Source organism: Pelodiscus sinensis, chromosome 3, assembly GCF_049634645.1.
Source record: "Pelodiscus sinensis isolate JC-2024 chromosome 3, ASM4963464v1, whole genome shotgun sequence".
NCBI lineage: Eukaryota > Metazoa > Chordata > Testudines > Trionychidae > Pelodiscus > Pelodiscus sinensis.
In genome coordinates this window covers 123,750,324-123,773,409 of record NC_134713.1, presented here as the reverse complement: position 1 = coordinate 123,773,409, position 23,086 = coordinate 123,750,324, and the positions used below count along the sequence as shown (strand labels likewise).

At 49.2% G+C, this 23,086-nt stretch overlaps 1 long non-coding RNA gene across 7 annotated transcripts; it reads left to right on the top strand.

The window, feature by feature from the left end:
- The first annotated feature begins 5,356 nt into the window (after window positions 1-5,356).
- LOC142827964 (uncharacterized) lies at window positions 5,357-22,726 on the top strand. 7 transcript variants are annotated; one of them, XR_012902788.1, is made up of 6 exons: window positions 5,357-7,045; window positions 7,633-7,848; window positions 7,944-8,151; window positions 12,067-14,080; window positions 21,298-21,356; window positions 21,952-22,726. It is a non-coding gene; the product is annotated as an uncharacterized LOC142827964 (long non-coding RNA). The 7 variants fall into 7 exon arrangements; XR_012902791.1 differs by having other exon boundaries at window positions 21,298-21,363; XR_012902790.1 differs by lacking the exon at window positions 21,952-22,726 and having other exon boundaries at window positions 5,362-7,045; window positions 12,067-12,170; window positions 13,419-14,080; window positions 21,298-21,487.
- Window positions 22,727-23,086: the final 360 nt, after the last annotated feature.

Genomic DNA, 23,086 nt, shown 5'->3' with positions numbered 1-23,086 from the left:
ACAGTTCAGAGGATTCCCTTTCAAGTGCAGATGTAAAAGGTCTTTGTAGCAGAATGCAGGTGGCTAAGTCATTTAGAGAGTGTCCTTTCTGGTTAAAGTGGCAAGAAACTGTTTTCTCTTTGTGATCTTGTCTGATATCTGTTTTGTGGGCATTAATCCTTTGGCGAAGTGTCTGAGATGTTTGTCCAATGTACATAGCAGACGGACACTTTCGGCACATGATAGCATAGATTATATTAGTTTCCTAGTGTAGACATGGCCAGAGATATTAAAGGCAGTTTACATAAAGTTCCCATAATTAAATGCCTGAAAACAAATTTGTTTTTGGCTTTGATAAAAATTGAACAGGTGGTGTTACATATTATTTATTTACAGACTACCTTTAATCCCAAAGCATTGAATAAAAGTACCATGTATTTCAGTTTATTGTGTTGCTGTGCATATTATTTTTGAAGACTATTTAATCTCTCTGTGGCTTTGGTGGATTATTTGTTGTTGTTGTTGTTGTTGTTGATGATGACGATTGGTATTTTTTTCCTTATTTTTGTTTTATTATGTTTTCCCCCTCGTTGATTTCTTTTAAAGATGCCTAGATCTGATATCCCATGTATGGGATAGCTTTGACTTTCAGCACAAGAACACATCCTGGAGGGAATGATGACTAACATGCCATATGGTGCAGAGAAAACATCTGTGAATATCTTACGCTGCAGTTCTGCTTCATGGACCCAACATGCCTTTTACACGCATGCTAAAGAGAAATGAATATGACATGAGTGTTTTTCAGTAACCTTATGAGGCACTAAATTAATTTGTTAGAGGAGAGGCTGTAAAAAATAAAAAATGCTACACGGTGCTAATGCAATTTCCCTAATGGAATTGTATTGCTCCTAACACACTTCATTTCCTGTTAAATTGCAGGATCTGTTTTCTTTTGCCACCATGTAGCCTTGAGAATAAATCTCTTACAAATCATCTTACAACTTCTAGATAGGTTAATTAAATGCTAGGTGGTACTGGCACTTTGGTCAGTGCACTTTAAAGCTGCAGACCAACAGATACTGTAGGTACATTAATAGCATTCCCTTTAATTTAACCCCAAAGCAATAGGCATATGGTATGTCTGGATTGGGGCCTGAAAATATTTTCACCCCTGAATAATGCTACTCACATGAGTAAAGCTATTCATATGTAGAGGCACTAGCAGACTCTGTTTCAAATACACTTTTTGGAAAGTCTCTGTACTCCAGAGACGAGGAGTCCTGTGGCCCCTTAGAGACTAACAGATTTGTTAGGGCATAAGTTTTCACGGGTGGGTTTTACCCAGAAAAGCTTATGTCCCAATAAATCTATTAGTCTTTAAAGTGTCACAGGACTCCTTGTTGTTTTTATAGATACAGACAAACACTGCCTGCCCCCCCAAGAACTGTACTCCAGAGAGTACATTTCTAGTGTTTGGCATTTCTAGTGTGTGTCAGGCACCAGAAATGTTGTCAAGACATTGTGTGTGGCTGCCATTTCCTGTACTGCACCTTCTCTGATCAAGTCTTGCAAATGCTTCTTTCTGCCTGAGCTGGTTCTGCCGAACTGCTTCCATGTTCTTACAGAGGGAAACCTGAGCTGGAGCAGCTGCATCCTTGTAAATCCTCTCAGCCCACTCTTACAGCGCACCAGCCCGCACATCAGCAACCAAGTGGGCAAGAGTCTGCGCTCTGTGCCGCAGGCAACATGGTGCACCTGGTAACTTGCAGATGGAGAAGGCTGATTGAGTGGGCTGGAACTCAAGAGACTGGAATTCAATTCCGTGCTGCGCTACAGACTTCCTGTGTGCCGTTGCAAAAGTCACTTGGGGCTGGTTGATAGCATGAGTGAATGTGTGGCTAATGTACACCAGCTTGCTGTGCAGCACACTGAGCTGTGCTCCGTGATGCTGCCTAGAGGCTGGGGCCCTCCATTTATTTCCAGACAGGTAGGAGAAGCTATAGCAATAGAAGTGTTTTCATTCCACTCCACCCATGCACAACAGCCTGCACTAGAGCTGTCACCTCTAGCAGCAAAAGGATGGGTAAGTCTCAATGCCCATTTAGTCCTTGTCCTTTCTGCTGAATCAACCAACAATAGTGTCAGTTAGGAGAGTGGTTTTGGTATGTTGTGGACAGCTGTCCCCCTCGGAACTGGCCTAAGACCACAAACACATGTCTCAGGGTATGTCCACACAGCTTGCAGCAGCAAGACTCCAATGCGGGTCAACAGACTCCAGCTAGCGGGGCTCACGCTGGGGTTTTAAAAACATTTCTCAAATGCAGCCACAGCCTCCTGGGCGGTGATTAGGGGGAAGGGCTAAGCAGTGGCTTCTCCCCTGGGGCTGCCACCAGAGGCTGGTCTCTGCCCCCTTCTGTAGCACAAACACTGTAGGAGCAGGCAGCCAGTGTGAATTTCACACCTTCCCAGGGTGGTGAATCTTGGGCTTTGGGCTTCAGCCCTGAAGTGGTGGGTGCCATGCTCTGGCTATGTGGTGGAGGGCTCTGGGTACGTCTAGACTACACGCCTCTGTCGCCAGAGGCATGTAGATTAGGCTACCAGACATAGGAAAATGAAGCGGCAATTTAAATAATCGACGCTTCATTTAAATTTACATGGCTGCCGCGCTGAGCCGACAAACAGCTGATCAGCTGTTTGTTGGCTCAGCGCGATAGTCTGGACGTGCGGGTGTCGACATCAAAGGTATTTGTCGACCACCCAGGTAAACCTCATCCTAGGAGGCATACCTGGGTGGTCGACAAATACCTTTGATGTCGACACCCGCGCGTCCAGACTATCGCGCTGAGCCGACAAACAGCTGATCAGCTGTTTGTCGGCTCAGCGCGGCAGCCATGTAAATTTAAATGAAGCGTCGATTATTTAAATCGCCGCTTCATTTTCCTATGTCTGGTAGCCTAATCTACATGCCTCTGGCGACAGAGGCATGTAGTCTAGATGTACCCTCTGTCTCCCAGCCATGAGGTGGGAGAGAGGCTCCTTAGGGGCTCACTTAGGGTATGTCTACACTACCCCGCTATTTCGAAATAGCGGGGTAATGTAGGCATACCGCAATTGCAAATGAAGCCCGGGATTTGAATTTCCCGGGCTTCATTTGCATAAGCCGGGCGCCGCCATTTTAAAATCCCAGCTGGTTCGAACCCCGTGCCGCGTGTAGCCGCGCGGCACGGGGTTTGAACCAGCCGGGATTTAAAAATGGCGGCGCCTGGCTTATGCAAATGAAGCCCGGGAAATTCAAATCCCGGGCTTCATTTGCAATTGCAGTATGCCTACATTACCCTCCTATTTCGAAATAGGAGGGTAGTGTAGACATACACTTTGAGGGAAGGAACCACCAGCTGTTCAAAACAACTGGCAGTTCTGTCTAGGCACCACACACCCCTGCAAGGCAGGAGCAGGGGGAAAAGACTTCACCCACTCCCCAACCCCCAGGTCAGTCAGGGTCTGGAGGCAGCGGAACATCTGTAGTTTCCTCTCCCCCAACAGGGGTGGGCCAGAACTAAAGGGAACAGCAGCCCCCTCTTGCCTGAGGCCCCACCCCTTCAGAGGCGGCCCATGACCACTTCCAAAGGTTGAGAAGTGCCCCCCCCCTTCAAAAATTATTGCCCATCCTTGGGTAAACAAAGCCTCAGACAGAAATGCTTCCTACTAAAATATCCCTCATACTACCAGCAGCATGCTAATTCATTCAAGGTTACTTATCCAAACACCAACCAACCCTGACACTGCTTATCTTGTGAAATGTTATTACCCATTACTCTATGGATGCAGACATGCAATTGCTTTTCCAGGGCTAAATATATGTACCTGCCTCTAAGGTTGTTCATTAATAAAAATAAACAGATGATGCTATAATTAGTGTGTGCCTGCTGCTAACTCACTCTGTCTCTCCCATGCTCTCTTTATATAACTCTGCCTGTTTCTATTCTGCATTACTGCACATTGCTGGTAGTTCATTAGATGAGATTGTGAAGGAGGAGATGGGAAAGGAAGAAGGACAAAACACATGTTCAGAGAAGGAAGAAGAAGGCTAAATCAGAGTCATGGATTAGGAGTCAATGCTGGATAAATAAACTTCATTGCTGTATTATTCCAAGTGAAAGTGAAGGACAGAAAATAGGACCATAGTTATCTCACTAGCAGCAGAAAAATATGTAGATTCATAGATCCTAAGGTCAGAAAGGACCTTTCTGTCCATGTAGATTGACTTCCAGTATAACATAGGCCGTACAATGTCCCCAAGTGGTTCAAACCCAGAATATATGACTAAGCCAGAAAACATCTTTTGGAAAGGCATCCACATGCCTTGGAGCCAGCCGCTCACAGAAAATCTTTTCTCTGTAGTGATGTGGGGTTAAGGGACACGGAGAAGAAAACCTCTGGTTGGGTTGGGACGTAGAATTTCCAACCCTCCCAGTGACTATTGAAAGCAATCTTGGGAGATTTTCATAGGCTAATTTAAGAAAATGACATTAGGTCATGTTGGGAAAAAAAGTTTCCCAGAAATAGCTTCCGTCAGAGTTGGCAACCCTATTGAGACTAAAGTTAGAGCCGAGAGGCCAAAATAATCAGAGCTAGGGCCCAGAGCTGGTAGTTAGAACACCTGTCATTTTTTATGCTCACTTTGAGATCATGAGCAAGTCTCTTCCCCTCTGGGTGCCTCTGTTTCCCCAGCAATAAAGTAGAGGTAATCAAGATTTCATTTATTAGACCCATTTTACAGGTGGCAGACTGAGACCCTGTTGGGGCTATCTGCACTAGAGGATTGAGGTGCATTTGTGAGCTGCTGACCCCACATGTTATTCAGAGCCTCTAGATAACACAGCTCCTAAGCATATATTTGGTCTGTGCTTGGCCCCTGTGTAACACCTGGCTGGATAGCCTTTTCCCGCTGTGCTGTAGGGAGCAGGTGCTTGGTACTAAGGCTCTGTAGAGGCTCTCAATGACTAATTTTATAAAATAATTTTTATCGACAAACCAGAAGAAAATCACTGCTGATTAAATGTGTGGGTGGCAAAATACCAGCAGAGGGGTAAATAAGGGTCATATGGAGTGATCTGGATTCATTGGTAAGCTGGACCTATGCAAACAAAAGTTTTAACAGAGCCAGATGCAAATACCCAGCAACAAAGCATGCTGGCCACACCCATGGAACTGATTTCAACAAAGATTTATAGGCCATCCTGGGCAAGCTGCTCAACATGATCTCCCAGTGTGATGCTGTGGTGAACAAAGCTAAAGCCATAATTAGACATATGAGCCTCTGATGCTTTACTGTGAGCTCGCTTGATTCCCCAGGCTCAGCAGTCATTGAGTGGGGTGATCCAGAGGAAACAACTCAAACTGACACAGAGTGGTGGTGAGAAGCAGGACATCAGCCTTGCAGGGGAGGGCTGGGTATTTCTGGGTGTGGCTGTGACATCACAAGGGCCTTTTGCCAGACCTCAGCCTATTGGGCAAAGGTGATGGGGAGGCAGTGACCTCACAGAGAGACCTTGACATCAGTCAGGCAGGACAGAGGCAACCTCAGAGACGCTCCATGGCTTTGCTGCAGCAAATCTTCTTAGGTCTCTCCTTGAGGACTGAGAAAGAAGTAGGGTTCACAACCTTGGCTGGGATGATTTCATTGGGGTTGGTCCTGCTTTGGGCAGGAGGTTGGACTCGATGACCTTCTGAGGGTCTTCCAACCCACTGATTCTATGATACATGAATGAGAGGATGAACCTCTTTGGAGTTGTGGAGACAACTAAGACAGGTTTTGCTAGAAAATCAGCATCCCTGTTTAGAAGATAAGAGCTTCAGAAAAGTCCAGAACCTGTTCAGTCTGATCCACCTGGTGCTGGCTGAATTCTAGGCACAGAAATCACTAGGTTATAGTGGCAGAAGTTGATTTCCTGTCTATGTCCTCTTTCCCTCCCTCTTTTCTCTTCTCTTGCTTCTTTTTTCTCTTTACCCTCTGTGTGTTAAGGAAGATTGTGGGGAGAGGAGGGTGTTGGTCTCTTTGTGGGAGGCTCTCATGAAGAAGTGGGGCCGAAATAGTGCTCTGAGAGTGATCCCCTCTCCTATGGTGACCTGGGCCATCCTTCTGGATGTCTGGTGAGAACTCTCAGTCTGTCACCTCTCAGAGTCTGCATGCTGGTTGGCCAAGCAGTGGGCTATTGACAGGGAGGACTCAAGTCCATTAGTTCACTTTTAATATCTTGCATATAAGTCATAACCAATCAGGTATTTGATTAATCTTGCTGCTTCTCTCCAATAATTGTCTATGAGCAGTTCATGAGTCTCTCGAATCTTCTAGTTTTTTTTAAAGATAGTTGTTGATTTATGATTAGGAACAATTGGTCTGCAGATATCTGAGAGCACTTTATTCTGATCAAGTCAGTGTATCTAAAGAGGCTGGCCAGTGGCTGGAGGCAGGACATCAGCTGCGCAGGGAAGGAGTTGGTACGACCGTGACATCACAAAGGCTTTTTTCAGCACCTCAGCCTATTGGGCAAAGGTGGCAGGAAGGCAGTGACCTCACAGAGAGACCCTGACATCATTCAGACAGGACAGAGGTGCAGGGCAGGGGCACCCTGAAAGACCTCCTTGTGGCTTTGCTGCAGCAAGTTTCCCTCTGAAAGAAGAATGTGAATGGGTAGCTGGTCCTCACAGTTGCTCCCTTCATCTAACCCTGGATTTTAGGAATTCAGAGAGGATGGGACCAGTCCTGTCACTGAACTTTGTCCCAATCTAGAGAGACACTGGCAAGTTGTGACTTGCAGGATACACGCATCCAAGGCCAGATTAAGCGGGGGACTAGCTGGTCAGCTGCCTGGGGCACCAACCTATGGGGGGCGCCTGATTGAAGTGCTAAGGGGCGCCACATCAGGTTGCCCCCATAGGTTGCCGCCCGAGGGTGGAGCTGCACATGCACCGCGCGCCCGCTACCCAGGGCACAAGAATGGCTCAGGCCGGCCCTGCATCGTCCTGTGTACAACAATCCTCTTCTAAAGGTCTATGATCAGTGAGTACAATGTCCCAGCCCCATGGTGTTGGGGGGGCGGGAGGAGGCAGGCACCTGCCTGCCCATTAATCTTGACCTATCTCCATCCCCCATAATATGTAAGCTTTGGGATCAGGTCTAGAGCATCCCAGAAGAGAGCCAGGGCCATAAGGAGCAACAGAGCCCAGCTCAGAGTCACCATTGCACTCCCTGAATTTGACATAAATGACCTCTGACCTCAGCTTCCTGACTCCAGGAGTAGGGGGGCTGGCTCCAACAGGCAGTAGGATCTGCAGTTGCAGAGGCCGAGTCAGAACAGGGAATGAGATAGGTTTGAGTCAAGTTCATCTTTGCCTGGTTCAGTGGCTACCCTGGGCCTTTAACAGAACCATGCGTCAGCCCCAGTGCCAGCCAGGATCCTGCCTGGCCTTGGGTCCCTTCTTGTCATCCTGGAGCAGCTGGGAGTGCAAGTCGTCACAGGGGGCCCTGCTCACATTTCCCCAGGAGGACTCAGGGGAAAGAAACTCCTGGCCAAGGGGAGACTGAGCTGACAGTAGGATGCTGATGGAGCCACCTCTCCTTGCTTGTCCCTTCTCCTTCCTCCACAGTTCCCCAAAATAGGCTCAACTGAGTCTGTACATCAGTGACCCAGCCAAGAACATCATCTGGCAGGCCAGGGAGGGTGTTTAATGGCTCGATGAACTGCTGCTATACCCGAGAGACAAGAAACCCAGCTGCAAAATGGAACTCAATGGAAGAATGACATGGAAGCCGGGCAACAGGTCTCCTGAAGAAATGAGTCATCTGAGACTGACCCCCGTTGGGTAATGGGATCATGACCAAACCCACCAACTCCTCCAAGATTAACCCCAGCTGCATGATAAATCTGTCTCTCTCCTTCTTTCCCTACCTAATGCAGGATCAACCTCCCTTTTCAGACATCCAGGATACTCCACCCACGGTAGGGAGCCCTGTTGTTCTATGGGGCCAGAGGTGCAGCGAGTGCTTCTCCTGCTGTGCAGCTAGATACCGATGGGAATGGAAGAATGCAGGCACTGAAACCAGAAAGGGAATCTGACAAAGAGAAGCTGCCAAGGAACAGCTGTTGGAAGACTGAGGGAATGGAGGCAGGTGCTCCTTCTTCAATGGGATGTGGGATCTTTGGCATTGGAGGTTACTAGAGAGGAAGACAAGAGTCCGCATGCCATGGTTCCAGTTGTCATTAATCCCCCCTGATTTCTGGAGGTATGGAAGTCTCTGACAGGTTCTTGTTCTATTGAGAAAGGAGGACATCACAGCCATCTGGCCCTTTCACCAGCTGTCCAAGGCTCTACAGGGCTGCGTCTAGATTGGCATGATTTTCCGGAAATGCTTTTAATGGAAAAGTTTTCTGTTAAAAGCATTTTCGGAACAGAGCGTCTAGAAAGCACTTTTTGCGGAAAAGCGTCCGTGCCAATCTAGACGGCTTTTCCGCAAAAAAGCCCCAATCACCATTTTCGCGATCGGGGCTTTTTTGCGGAAAACAAATCTGAGCTGTCTACACTGGCCCTTTTGCACAAAAGCTTTGTGCAAAAGGGACTTTTGCCTGAACAGGAGCAGCATAGTATTTCCGCAAGAAGCACTGATTTCAGACAGTAGGAAGTCAGTGCTTTTGTGGAAATTCAAGTGGCCAGTGTAGACAGCTGGCAAGTTTTTCCGGAAAAGCGGCTGATTTTCCGGAAAAACTGGCCAGTCTAGACACAGCCCAGCAGTATAAGCAATAATTTTTTGCCAGGGGCCACTTGGGAAATTTTTGAAGTGGCCCCGAGCCACACAAGAAGGGGCGGGGCCAGGATATTTCCAGGTTCCCCACTCCTAGACAATGATTGGTCTGGGGGTGAGGGAGTGCCTTTGCTCCTACCCCATGTTCCCCCAAGGTGCCCATGCCCCTCGCGTGGGAAGAGATTTCCCTCCTCTGCCCCTAGGCCAATTAGGGTCTGGAGACAGGGGAGCATGCGAAGCCTCCTCCCGCCCTGCCAGGAGCATGTGGTGCTTTGAAGTGCCACACGCTGCTCGCAGGGCGTGGGCAGAGTGGAGAAGGCTTTGCATGCTCCCCCACCCCCAAGCCTTAATTGGCCTGGGGGGGCGGGGAAGCAGCAGGGCCCCCACGGGCTGGATCCACCTGCTTGGCGAGCTGGATCCGGCCCACGGAGGCACTTTTGCTCACCCCTGCTCTACAGGGACTGCACCTTTTAGGATGCCTCTGATGGGGTACATAACCCCACACTGGGCCAGGAGGGATTAGAGAATCCTGGGCCTATGTGATCCTTCTGCACTGCACCAGCGGAGTTGTAGGAGGAGCTGTCAGAGAGAACCGGTCCTGGGATGTATGCATGTACTCCCACGATAGCCTAGCAGCAACCAAAGGGTTACTACAGGCCCTGCCCGGTGCTGCTGATTGGCAGCCTAACAACAGCTGGCAAGATAAAAGTGCTGGAAAGCAGCTGGGTGGGGTAGCTGAGGAGTGAGCAAGCAGGAGAAAAGCTTTTTGGTTAGCAGATTACTAGAGAGCTGCCTAGGGACAATACACCAGAAAAGGCAAATTGGCTAAGAGACTGAAGAGCCCACAGGAGCCTGAGGGAAGGTAAGAAGGGGGCTCACAGCACTGTCAGAGTCAGCAAACTCTGGCTCTCCTTGTCTAACTTGAAGGCCCTGAGCTGGAACCAGGTGGTGGGATGAGCTGAGTTCCCTTATCAAGCCCCTGACAGATCATTCAAGGGTTTGTTTGTTTTTAAAGGACAAGGGCAATTGATTATGAAATCCTCCATAAAGGGGAGAGAAGAGATCTAGAAAGTACCACGTGAGCCTACTGAAGGCTTGGAAAGATGGCCTCCTCAGTTCCTTTTTCACCAGAACTTGAGCTCAGTCCACAAATGCCCTTAATCCATGACTCTGGCCTCAGCAGAAACAGCAAATACGACAGCTAATTGAAGACCTCTCCTTGGTGTACTTTACATTGCCAGAACAAACATACCTGCCTTACCACCAAGTGGCTACCAACCCTGAGGAAAAAGGTCATAGATTCTCAGGAACTGATTTCGTGGAAGTTATGGGAAACAGTCTGTCAGAAATTATTGACTTGCTTGGACTCAGGCTACATTAGGAGATTCCCCAACAACTCTTTCTCAAACTGGGGGTCCTCCTAACACAAAAGGCTAGTGTGTTTATGGGGGGGGGGAGTGGAATTTCCTGGGTGTGACCTCTTTGGTCCTCCAATTTCCTTTTGTATGCTTTTTGGAAACATGAAAAAATGCAAACTTTTCCTTGTTTTCAAAGCTGAGCAGTGAGTGTGGTGGTCCTTGTTTCCTCTAAGTCTATTAAGTGTCATGCAGGTGCTCCAGGCTGTGGCAGGGAGAGATGCTGCAGCCTGAAGAGAAGTGCCTTTCCTCTAGCCACAGAGCTGCTGTGGCAGGGAGAGACACCTCTCCGTACCAAACCAGGTGCTGCTGTGAGGACAGAGACAGGGGAAGTCCTTTCTCCTTCCCGTAGCACCCTGCACTGTTGCTGCAGTCCTCATCCTCTATATCCCACCCTTCTGCCTCAGGTCTCAGTCCCCCTCCCACACTCCAGACCCCTCAGCCACACCCCTGCCACATGAATGTTGTTAACACTTCCATAGTGGTGCACATGTCATCACCTATTGGTGCAAACAACAAAACTCATTCTGCACATGTGTGGTGGGGGAAGGGAAAATAGAGGGAACCACCAGTCATTGACCGGGTGGCCAATCTGGAAATTCGTACCACTGCCAGCAGCAGCACAGAAGAAAGAGGGGCCTGGTATGGTATTGACACCCTTCCCCCTGCACTGCTCCTGGCCACAGCGTTGCCTTTTGATCTAGGTGGGAGCAGAGAGGTAGCAGTATGGAAGTCAGTGCTACCACCAACAGTACAGGAGGAGGGATGGAATGATATGGCATTAGCATCCTTCAGCCAGTGCTGTTCCTGGCTGAGCTGGGTGTTCTGTCAGCAACTGCTACTCTCCAGCTGCCCTGCTTGGGAGTCAGTGCAACTGCCAGCAGCAGTGTAGAAGGAAGGGTGACATTACTGCCACCCTTCCTTCTGTGCTGCAGCTGCAAGTGACAGTGCTTTCCATGCTGAGCAGCTGCCACTCTCCAGCTACTCAGCTCTGCAGGCAAGGGAAAATTGTTCATATTTCCAAAATCAACCCAGATGCAGATCAGAGGACTAAAGAGGTCATAGATGGAAAACATGAATGTATGGTGAGGCTACTTTGTGAAAGTCCTGCATTAACTAGCCTTGCCACCCCCTTTTGGGTCAGGTTCCCCCGCATGAGAAATACAAAAACTCCTAGCATAGCAACATGGCATGGCCCATAGTTCTTGGTGGATCATCTTGAGGGAATGTCTTGACCTCAGATATTACGGGGAGTGGGAAGGGAAGCAGATTGGTAGTACAGAAACTAGCCAGAGCAAATACAGAATGTAGAGGTTTATAAGCTTCCATGGATTCAACAGAGATTTTCAAAGATGCCCGTATTCCAGCGCAATGCTCTGTAAGATCCGCCTTTTGTCCTTGCGTGGTGGGATCTTCAGCAAATAGCCAAGTGATTTGTTTTAGTTAAGGCTCTCCGTTAATCATCTCCAGTAAACTTCCTTCAGAAACATCTGTCTCATTCCCAGACACACAAACCCTTCATAAGGATGATAATTAATATTGTATGTTGATGTTTCACAAACTGGATGTTTCTGCAGCGTTGTCAGATGGACCTTTTTCTGTGCCTCAGATACCCATAAGAGTCCCATTATCATAGTATGGTAGCCTTGCACTCTTTGGTGTTCAGGGTTTAATTATTACATTTAATGTTTCTTAATTTCATGTGATCTCTCAACAGTATGAGAATGCTGTAGTTAGTCAAAAACACTTGAGTCCAGGAATTGTAGCTGTAATTGAAAAATTACAAACATAAACTGGAAATACTAAATGTTGCCACATAAATCTTATTGCTGCCTGCCCCCTGATTTCCATTTATCCTTTCTCTAGGATGCTACCTAAAGGAACCAGCTTTGCAGCTGAATAAGTGAATTATACTGAGATTTTGTTCAACCAGCAGTTAGTGTTCAGGTAGAGTTCACAGTGGCATTCAGGTAGGCAGCCAGCCTATTGTGGAGTGGTAGATGGTCTTGTGTGATATGTGGCATGGTTTTTGGTCTGGTCTGTGAAGGTGGGAATATCATTTTGTTTGATTTCTGTTTGCCCTCTATTAGGAGGAAAAGCTGAGCCAGATTCTCTGTTTACTTCAATAATCATGCAGCATTTGGCCCATTATGTTCGAGTTAATTTCATTTTAAAGGGCATCATGACTCACTCTGGTAGTCTCTCATGTGGCTTGATACCACATTAGTGACAGACCTTGTTGGAATCTCACCACCTCCATAAAATAGCTGGAGAATTCTCCATTGTTCGAATAATACACTGCTTCCCTTTCCTTAATTCTGTTGTGCACGAGTCCCCTTTGTGCATGCCACAATGAAGAAATATGATCAGACTCAGTTAAATACCTCGGTCAGGTTGGTATAATTTCTTTTTCTTTTTTTCCATCCAACTGACACCATCTCTCCAGATTGGTGCCTTGAGGCTTGGGCACACTCAGGCACTATATAGATGAGAGAAGTGTGAATTTTAGCATTAGCAATGTGGTTTTCAAACTTTTCTGGTGACCCAATTGAAGACAATTGTTGATGCCTGAGACCCAGCAGAGCTGTGGAATCAGGGCTATTGAAATGGACAAGAGGAGTGCTGACCAGCACGTGGTGACTAAGGGTATGTCTACACTACAGCGTTATTTCGAAAGATCTAATTTCAAAATAGTTAATTCAAAATAGCTTATTTCAAAATAACGTGTCTAAACACAATGCATTTTGAAATAGCGTTTTTCTATTTTGAAATAGCGTGTCCACACTGAGTGGACGCTGAATCTTATTTAAGGCTGGTTGAACCAGTTCTGGGAGAGCATCAGGTCAGAAGTTGCCTTGTGGCCAGGGCGGCCACCAGGGCACCCAGGGAAGGGCTGGAGGCCCCCTATTTCAAAATAAGCGTCTACACAGCGCTTATTTCGAAATAGTAATTTCGAAATTGGCACTATTCCTCGTGAAATGAGGCTTACTTATTTTGAAGTAAGTCCTGTGCTATTTCAAATTAATGGCTGTGTAGATGCTAGGATAGTTATTTCATAATAACTTTGCTGTGTAGACATACCCTTAGGGATTAAACTCAGGTATCCAGAAGAACCAATGGGCTTGTGGTGGAAATTTTGAATTATATAAGATTCCTTGCCTCCTTCCTTTATGTGGGAGAGTTAAACCAGGAGTTGAAACAGAATGATTTAAACCCAGGCAGGACTATCATGCCTCCAAGGAATCTGAGGTATGGAAGTGGACTGAACCAAGAAAAGATGGGGAGTAAGGTAAGGGAAAGAGTGAATCTAGTCGTGATCAGGATATTTTCTTTATTTTGTGGCTTGGTTTGAATTGCTGTGTGTGAATCTGTGCCTCTCCTCCCCATTTACCACCTAAGCATTGTTCCCAGAGACTTTCTCATGTCAGGGGCTGTTTCCCACTCTGGGACTCCAAGTGTAGAAGGTGGTGGTGTGGGCCCCGGCAGAGACTTTAAATATACCTTGCCACCATAGGCACTGGTTACAAAAGCGTCCTCCAGAATCACAATACACGGGTTGGGGCGGAGGGTTGCTGATCTTTATCCCTAAAACCAGGGGGGTGAACATTTGAACTCACCCCCAGGGGTATCTGTTGTATATTGGGTTGTAGATATAGATCTTGTTGTTATGGTAACTGAGTAGGTCACTGGGGTCAGCCCAGCTAGTCTGGGCTTGTTCTAGTGAGTTCTGTGCTATGCAATAAAATGGACACTTGCACCTACTCCCGCTCTCTGCCTTTCCACTGATTTCTTCCTATGCTGTGAAACTCCCCGCGACATAAGTGGCGACGAGGGTGGGATATCTGTGCTGCTTCCAGCAACAAAAGAAGTTGAAGTCAATGTAAGAAAACTCTTTTTGGCTGTTCTGGAAGGTGGGGGTAAGAACTGACTGCTACACTGTGCAAACTGAAACTAAGATCAAGGAGCCCAGAGACTGGAAAAAAAAAAAGGGGGGGGGGGGGAGTGCAGCAGCCATGGCTATACTTACAGGGCCACTGGGACCTTTTGAGGAAACTGTAGAGCAATGGCACGTATATACTGAGCGTTTTGAACTTTTTGTTATTGCAAATGACATTAAAGAAGAGAAGAAGGTGCCAATATTTTTAAGTGTTGTAGGGGCTAAGACCTATTCTTTGCTACGCAGTTTGCTGCTCCCTGTTAAGCCAGAGACCAAATCTTACAGTGACGTTGTGGAAATCCTGGGGTCACATTATGCTCCAAAACCACTGGTAATTGCAGAAATGTACAGGTTCCATAGCAGAAACCAAAAAGGAAGTGAAACAATTGTACAATTTGTAGCCAATTTGAAAAAGCTTGCTGAACACTGTGAATTTAAGGAGATGTTAAATGATGCCATACGTGACAGGTTAGTGTGTGGCCTGCACAGTGAAGCTAGACGGAGGCGTTTGTTAACAGAAGCTCAGCTCACCCTACAGAAGGCCATTGATATTGCGGTCTCCATGGAACTGGCCACACAGGAGGCACAATACCTTAGTGCACCCCCTGGGGTGCATAAAATATCCCAAGTACCTACTCACAAAACAGTGGGGAGCCAGGAATGTTACCGCTGTGGTAAGACAGGTCACCATGCATCAGAATGCTGGTGTAAGAACCTAGTGTGTCGACAGTGTGGGAAAAAAGGACACACTGAGCATGCCTGCAAACAAAAGAAAAAGAGGCCTGTGGCCTGGCGGAACAAAAAGGAAAATCTGCATACCATCGAGCAGATGCCTGATGATCAAAGTGACACCTTGTCTGAAGAAGAAGCACCATGCTGTGTTTTGTCTTTGAAAGGGGGCTCCCATGAATACTGGGTAACCCCATGTGACAGCACATTGGGGGTCCCCCGTCTCCTGCACCCCAAAATGGCACAAACAGACTGCACCAGCCGGTGGAATAGAGGAAGTTTATTGCCTCTCCAGGATACAGTACAGCACAGATGTAATCTGGTCACAGAGCTGGGCTAGGATGCCTCAGGCCCCCTTGAGATGGGGGAGACCGGGCCCCTAAACTCCAGCCCCTTTCCCTAGGCTGTCTCCTCCATGCTCCCAGACAGCCAGCCACTAACTAACTCTCTTCCAGCCCTGCCCCCCAGCCAGGGCAGCATTCCACCTTCCTTTGTTCCTCTCCATGCGGGGTGTCTGGCCATACTGGTTTGCATAGTGACTCATCCTGTTTTGCTGGGTCGTGGTACCCATGGCAGCCAGTGGGGGTTACCCCAGAGCCAGCAGCATAGAAACCAGCCAGGTACCCCCACTACGTCACAGTTCTCCCCCCTCCAAGAGCGAACTGAGCAGGGTCACTCTGCTCGTGACCTAGGGAAGTTCGGGTCCTCTGCGTGGGAACCTGCCCTGGGGACATGGGTGCTCCCCTTGACTCGGGCCGGCCGTGGCGAGGCCCCACATGAGCTGGCTTCCCTCTGTCAACTTGCCACCCCGCTCCAGGGCGACTGGCACAGGCCTGTCCTCGGGGGTCACACCCACCCTTCCACTGGCCTTGATCTCTGGCCAGGGTCTCTCGGGCCGGGGCCATGAGCCCAGCGAGCCTTCTCTGGACAGCCAGGGCGGCTCCCACACCCGACGCTCCATCCAGGGAGGCCTTCCCCTCCCATAACTCTCTCAGCAAGCCCAGAGGGTCCTCTATCTGGGGTAGAGACCCCCAAGCCGCTTTCCTACTGTCTTGGGCCTGCCCGCCCCTCTGGCAGGAGTCACAGGACCGGCAGTACCGCTGCATGGCTGTAAAGATTCCTGGCCAATAGAAATGCTGGAGCAGCCTCAGCCGGGTGCTCCGGATCCCCCGGTGGCCCCCAACAGGGACGTCGTGGGCCAAATACAGCAGCTTGAGGCGATACTTTCGGGGGACGACCAGCTGCCGCTGGACCCCCATGCCCTCACCTTCCTGGGGGGAAGCCATTCCTGGAACAGGAGTCCACGCTCCCGCAGGAATCTCTCCTGGCCACCTCTCCCCCGGGGCTGAGCTGCACGGAGGCCAGCCTGGTCCCTCAGCCTCTGCAAGGAGGGATCTGCCTGCACCTCAGCCTGGAATTCAGCTGCTGAGGCAGGGATCGGGACCTGTTTCCCACCTTTACCTAGGTCTGGAGTCCCAGCCTGGCTGGACCCCGTGTCCGCTGGGATGGGACCCTGAGGACGCTGCCAGGAGTCCTTCCCTGGACCCACGTTGTCAGCCCCCCGCTGGCTCTGGCTCCGGGTAGTGACTAGAGCCCGCTGGGATTCATGGGGCCACTCCTCTAGGTCATTCCCCATCAGCACCTCGGTGGGCAAGTGCGGGTGCACCCCCACTTCCTTGAGGCCTTCCTTCGCCCCCCATTTCAGATGCACCCTGGCTACAGGCACCTTAAACGGGGACCCGTCTATGCCCTTCAGGGTCAGCTGCGTGTGGGGTAGTATCCGCTCTGGGGCCACTATGTCGGATCGGGCCAGAGTCACCTCCGCCCCCGTGTCCCAGAAGCCCGTCACCTTCCTACCATCCACCTCCAGGGGTATGAGGCACTCGCTCCGCAGGGGCCGTCCTGCCTCCACCCGGTACACGGAGAAATCCGCCTCCCGAGGGTCAGACCTCCCAGGGGAGGTGCACTGAGCATCCTTCCCCTCTCTCTGAGCTGAGGTTTGCCTGCCAGCCCCTGCCTCTGGGGCAGCCTGCCCTTCCTCCCGCCCCAGCCAGTTAACCCTGGAAAGTCCCCGGTCCTGGGACCTGGTGCACTGAGCCCTCTTGTGGCCTTTTTGCCCACAGCGATGGCAAGTTAGGCTTTGGGCTGTCTCTGTCCAGGCCCTGGCTGGTTCTCTGGGGCACAGACGACCTGTTCCTTGGTCTCGCCCCGTAGTTGACTCCCTCCGTCGCTCAGCCGAGATCCGGTCTCTGCGCGGTTCCCTTTCTCTCCGGGACTCCCGTTCACACCTGGACCGGCTCTCCGTGAACTCATCTGCCAGCCTCCTAGGGGTTCTCTGGTCTCCGGTCCTTGAGCCACAGCCTCAGTTTGGGTGGGCACGCTTCATAGAACTGCTCCATTAGGACCAGCTTGAGCAGCTCCTCTGCGGTCTGGGCTCCGACTCCAGACACCCACTTGCGGCCGTATTGCGACAGGCGGGAGGCCAGATCCACATAGGTCTCCCATGACCCTTTCTGTACCCCCCCGGAGCTTCTTCCTGTACATCTCAGGGGTCAGCCCGAACTTGTGCAGCAGGGCCTCCTTGACTCGGTTGTAATCCCCTGACTGTAGGTCCTCCAGCTGACTGAGCACTCCGGACGCCTCCTGGCTCAGTGCGGGGATGAGCTCCTGCAGCCAGTCAGCTGGGGGGACCCGTTGCAGTCCACAGGCCCTCTGAAAGGCACTGAGGAACCCGTCTATGTCGCCCACATCCTTCAATTGGGCCACCACGAGCCTCTCCAAGCGTCTGGCAGTCCTGGGACCCTGGGGCCCATCCGCACTTGGCGCAGCCGGTGCCCCGCCGGTTCTACGCTCTGCCATGGCCAGCTCATGCTGTCGCTGCCTCTCTCGGTCCTGGTGGTCCCTTTCTCGATCTTGGCGCTCCTTCTCTCGGTCCTGGCGGTCCCTTTCTCGGTCCTCTGCTTCCAATTCCTTTATCCGCAGCTGGATCTCCAGCCGCCGTAGCTCCGCTGGGCTGGCCCCTGCCCTAGATGGGCTATGGCTTGCAGGCCTCCCAGGAGATGCTGTCTCATCTCTCCGGTGGGTTCCAGCGCTCCTCCCCCTCTCTGAGCCTGACACACTCTCAGGGGGGGGTCTGGCTGCTTCCCCTGGGGACAAGATCCTGGCCCTGTGGCTGGTCATTCTCTTCCAGCTGGGCAATCAGCTGGGCCTTGGTTGCTTTCTGCGCAGGCAAGCCCCTCTCTGCACAGCCCCACCAGCTCTGCCTTCAAGAGTCGGGTGTAGGCCATCTGCCCGCTGGGCCCCTCGGTGCAGACTCACCAGTCTAGTGCTGCAGCGCCCCACGATTCCCAGGAACTGCTTCGCTCTGTCTCCAGCACGCCTGGCTCCAGGGCTCTTGCTTCTACTGTGCCTTGTCGCTCGCCGCTGGAAGCTCCATCCACGGGGTGCAGTGCATCCCAATTCTGACACCAGTGTGACAGCACGTTGGGGGTCCCCCGTCTCCTGCACCCCGAAATGGCACAAACAGACTGCACCAGCCGGTGGAATAGAGGAAGTTTATTGCCTTTCCAGGATACAGTACAGCACAGATGTAATCTGGTCACAGAGCTAGGCTAGGATGCCTCAGGCCCCCTTGAGATGGGGGGAGACCGGGCCCCTAAACTCCAGCCCCTTTCCCTAGACTGTCTCCTTCATGCTCCCAGCCAGCCAGCCACTAACTAACTCTCTTCCAGCCCTGCCCCCCAGCCAGGGCAGCATTCCACCTTCCTTTGTTCCTCTCCATGGGGGGTGTCTGGCCATACTGGTTTGCATAGTGACTCATCCTGTTTTGCTGGGTCGTGGTACCCACGGCAGCCAGTGGGGGTTACCCCAGAGCCAGCAGCATAGAAACCAGCCAGGTACCCCCACTATGTCACACCCCACTGTTGGATGGCAAACCGGTACGCATGGAAGTGGACACTGGTGCAGCAGTTTCATTGGTCTCAGACTCGGTGTATAAGGAAAAGTTGAAGCATCTTCCACTTAAGGCAACAAAGATCATTCTGAAGACATATACAGGAGAAGCAGTACCCCTATTGGGCACTACTGATGTTAAGGTGGAACTAAATGGACGGACTGCAGAATTACCACTGTTTGTGGTGAAAGGCCATTACCCAGCCTTAATAGGGAGATCATGGCTTAGGAAGATCCCACTGGACTGGGCAGAAGTGCACCGGATGACTAAAGAAGAAACAGGTCTGACTGATATATTAGAGACATGTTGCTGTTTTTGGAGAGGATCTGGGAAGTATGAGGGGAATCACTGTGAAACTGAACATTAAACCTGGTAGCCAACCAAAATATCTGAAGGCCAGAACTGTGCCATATGCTATCAGACCAAAAGTTGAAGCAGACCTGGAGCGCCTAGTCAAAAATGGAGTCCTAATACCAGTTGCCCATGGACTATGGGCAACTCCAATAGTTCCAATATTGAAGAAAGATGGTTCTATTCGGATTTGTGGGGATTTTAAGGTCACCGTTAACCCTGTTGTATGTGCAGAACAATACCCCCTTCCTCGCATTGATGACATCTTTGCAGGCCTGGCTGGGGGACAAAGGTTCAGCAAGATTGATCTGAGTCAAGCATATTTACAGATGCAAGTTGATGAGGAATCCCAAGAGCTGTTGACTATTGTGACTCATAAAGGGCTTTATCGTTACTGTCGCTTACCCTTCAGAATAACTTCTGCCCCAGCCTTGTTCCAGAGAGCTATGGACCAGATCTTGTGTGGCTTGCCAGGAGTTCTGTGTGAAGGGTATGCATGGAGAGGCATTCTGTGGCTCACCACCCTAGCAACAGCCTGGGGGAGGCCAAGGGGAGGGGGGTGAGCTTGGCATGTGGACTGGAGAGGTGCGGGCATGTGACAAACAAAGCCATATATGGAAAGGTTGAATCTGATTGGTTTAGAAGTTTGTGTTATGTAACCTGTAACCATGTGCTATAAAACAGCAAGGGGAGGGGCTCCTTGCTCGAGGGGCTCTGGCTGATTTTAGTACCAGGGGCTCTCCCTTTGTGCACATTGAATAAAGTATTGAATTGAATTGAATTGAAGACCCTTGATTCTGCCCAGCACCTGAGTCTCTGGGAACCGCAAAATCCCAACAGTTTCTTGGTGCAACGAGCAGGGTGAGAAATATCCTTCAGGATCAAGACCTACAATCAAGTTAGAGGGTGATTTTTGTTCATTTTTCATTTGGTTGTGTGTCCCTGACCTGACTGGTGACTCTCACACCTTTTGTAGTAAGTGAAACTGGGTGTTGGAGAATTTAAGGGGTTTGTTGCAGTTTTGTAACATTTTGGTTGCAGTCTTAAGACACTGTACTTCGTGTGGGGGCGGGTTAAGCTGTAAGTTCCTCTAAGTGTTGTTGAAGTGGGAAATCAAAGAGGCCATAAAGACCAACATTAAATGTAGGGGCAGGTATAGCCATAAGTACCTCTAGTTAATGTGTTGGCTGGCCCAGATCTCCTAATTGGAAATTGTTATTAGTTTGTAAACAGAATTGTATTTAAAGATTTTGAGATTGGAGGATATTTAGGTTTAAAAAAAGGGGAAAGATGAAGGGATTTAGTGATCCACAATATGAAGAGTGTTTAATTAGTGCTTTTATAACTATTGTAGCAGTAAGTGTATTAGTTTTCTTGTTGAGATATCTTGGCTGTATGACTGAAAGAAAGAAGGATGACCAACCCCCATTACAAGTGGGCAACACTGATTTTGTGCATAAACCACAATATTTATCAAAGGACAAATTGGCTGGTATGTGTTTAATTGTTGATTATGAACAACTGGTTAGAAAGTGTGATATGCTAAAAGGAAGGGTAGGAGAGTTAGAAGCAGAGGTAGAAAAACTGCAAACAGAAGCAAAAAACTATAAAGAAACAGCCATGAAGGAAAAGAGATCTTGTCCCTCAGCACCTTTGGACCCTACATGTGGTATGTGGGGATATCAGTCTGGTTTTATGGCTCCAGTGAGAGTGCACACTGTCCTTAATCCTAATCAAGGGGAAGGGGACCCTGCTACTGTTAGTCGCCTAGAGCACACTTCTATGAGTCCATCTGACTTGTGGAGCATGTTAAAAGAATTGCCATCTTTGCAGCTTAACCCAAACCTACCCTTCTGGGAAAAGGTGCAGGAGTGGATGGTCGTGGGAGGCCTGCATTCTTTTGATGTTTTCACCATGGTAAAAGCAAAATGTCCTGTGCACCCTGACAGTCAATTTTGGTTTGCATTTACTGTTAAAGGGAAGCAATATACTTTTACTCGCCTAAGCCAGGGTTTTCATAACTCACCTACTTTGTTTCATAGAGCATTAGCTGATGTGCTGGCAAAGCTGCCAGACATGGCTTCTTGTGTTGTACAGTATGTTGATGATCTTCTTATCTCCTCACCAGATTGCCAAACGCACATGAAAGATTTAGAAGTGATCCTGCAGCACTTGGCAGACAGTGGGGTAAAATGTAATGCTAGAAAGGCTCAGATTGCAAAGGGGGAAGTATCATATCTGGGGTACCTAATATCCAAAGGGTACAAGCGTTTAACTGTTGACCGCACTGAGGCTATTAATGCATGCCCACGACCAACTATGGTCAGGGGAGTTAGGAAAGTGTTGGGGCTATTCAATTTCTGCCGAACTCAAATTCCCAATTATTCAAGGATTGTCCAGCCTCTTAATAATCTCCTGAAGGGTGCTGGTGGACCACATGAGGCAATTGAATGGACACTTGACTGTGAACAGGCATTTACCACATTGAAAAAAAGGCTAAGTACTGCCCCAGGGTTGGGACTTCCTAATCCATTAATGCCTTTTACATTGTACACGCATGTCAGTGAGGGACATATGGCAGCAGTATTAACGCAAAAACATGGGGATAAACAGCGCCCAGTAGCATACTACTCTTCTAAACTAGATGCTGTCGCTCAAGCAATGCCACCATGCCTTCAGGCAGTGGAAGGAGCTTCTATGGCCCTAAATCAGGCCACACCACTTATTGGTTCACAGGATGTAAATATTGTTGTACCTCACGCTGTCCTTGCTATTTTATCAGGGAAGAAATCCTCAGCAGTCCATATGGCAAGATGGACTCGATGGGAAACAAGCTTGCTAATGCCTTCGGTACATCTGCAAAGAGCATCATCGTTAAACCCTGCTACTCTCATGCCTACCCCAGATGAGGGACACCCACATCATTGTTGACTTGAGGAAGAGCCCATGGACGTTTCATTGATAAAAGAAACTGAAATACCTGGTGCCCCTTGCCTATATGTGGATGGTTCTTCCTTCTATGTGGATGGCAAGCGACACACAGGATGGGCCGTTTGTACTCAAGATGGACAGCTGGTGGCACATGGCAGTTTGCCTGGGGCATCTGCACAAGTAGCAGAACTGCAGGCATTAGTTGCAGCATGTGAAGCTGCGAAAGGTCATGCTGTAAACATATATACTGATTCTAGATATGCGTTTGGGGTTGTACATGATTATATTAACTTGTGGGTAAATCGGGGATTCCTGACGAGTACAGGATCCCCAATACAAAATGGGGGAATAGTGGAGAAACTTCATGAAGCCATGCAGAAACCTACTGAATTAGCAGTGATAAAAGTGAGGGCCCACACAAAAGGGACAGACCCTCATAGTAAGGGGAACCGAAGGGCAGACGAACTAGCTAAACGAGCAGCAGTGGAAGGTAAAGAGATGCAATTGATTGCTGCAACACAGCCTCTCATAAAAACCCCAAATTTTTTTGAATTACAGGACATCCAACACTCTGCACCAAGGGCAGAAAAGTGGTTATGGATGGATAATGGGGGGGGGGAAACCTGTGTGATAACACTTGGAGAGGCCCAGGAAACACATTAGTGTTACCAAATGTGCTGATGGGAACTATGATACAAATATATCACATGTTGGGACATGATGGAGCACCGAGGGTGATCCACCGGATGTCGGACACCTGGTGGCATCCTCAGCTTAATGCAAATGTGCATGATTATGTGAGGAGGTGTGTAACATGTGCTCAATGTAATTCTGCTCCCACAGTGAAAATGAAAATGCAACATCAGCCAAGACCAACACAGCCCTTCACACAGTTACAAATAGATTTCATTGGACCTCTGCCAAGGTGCAGAGGGAAAGAATATGTTCTGGTGATCATGGATCACTTTACTAAGTGGGTAGAAGCT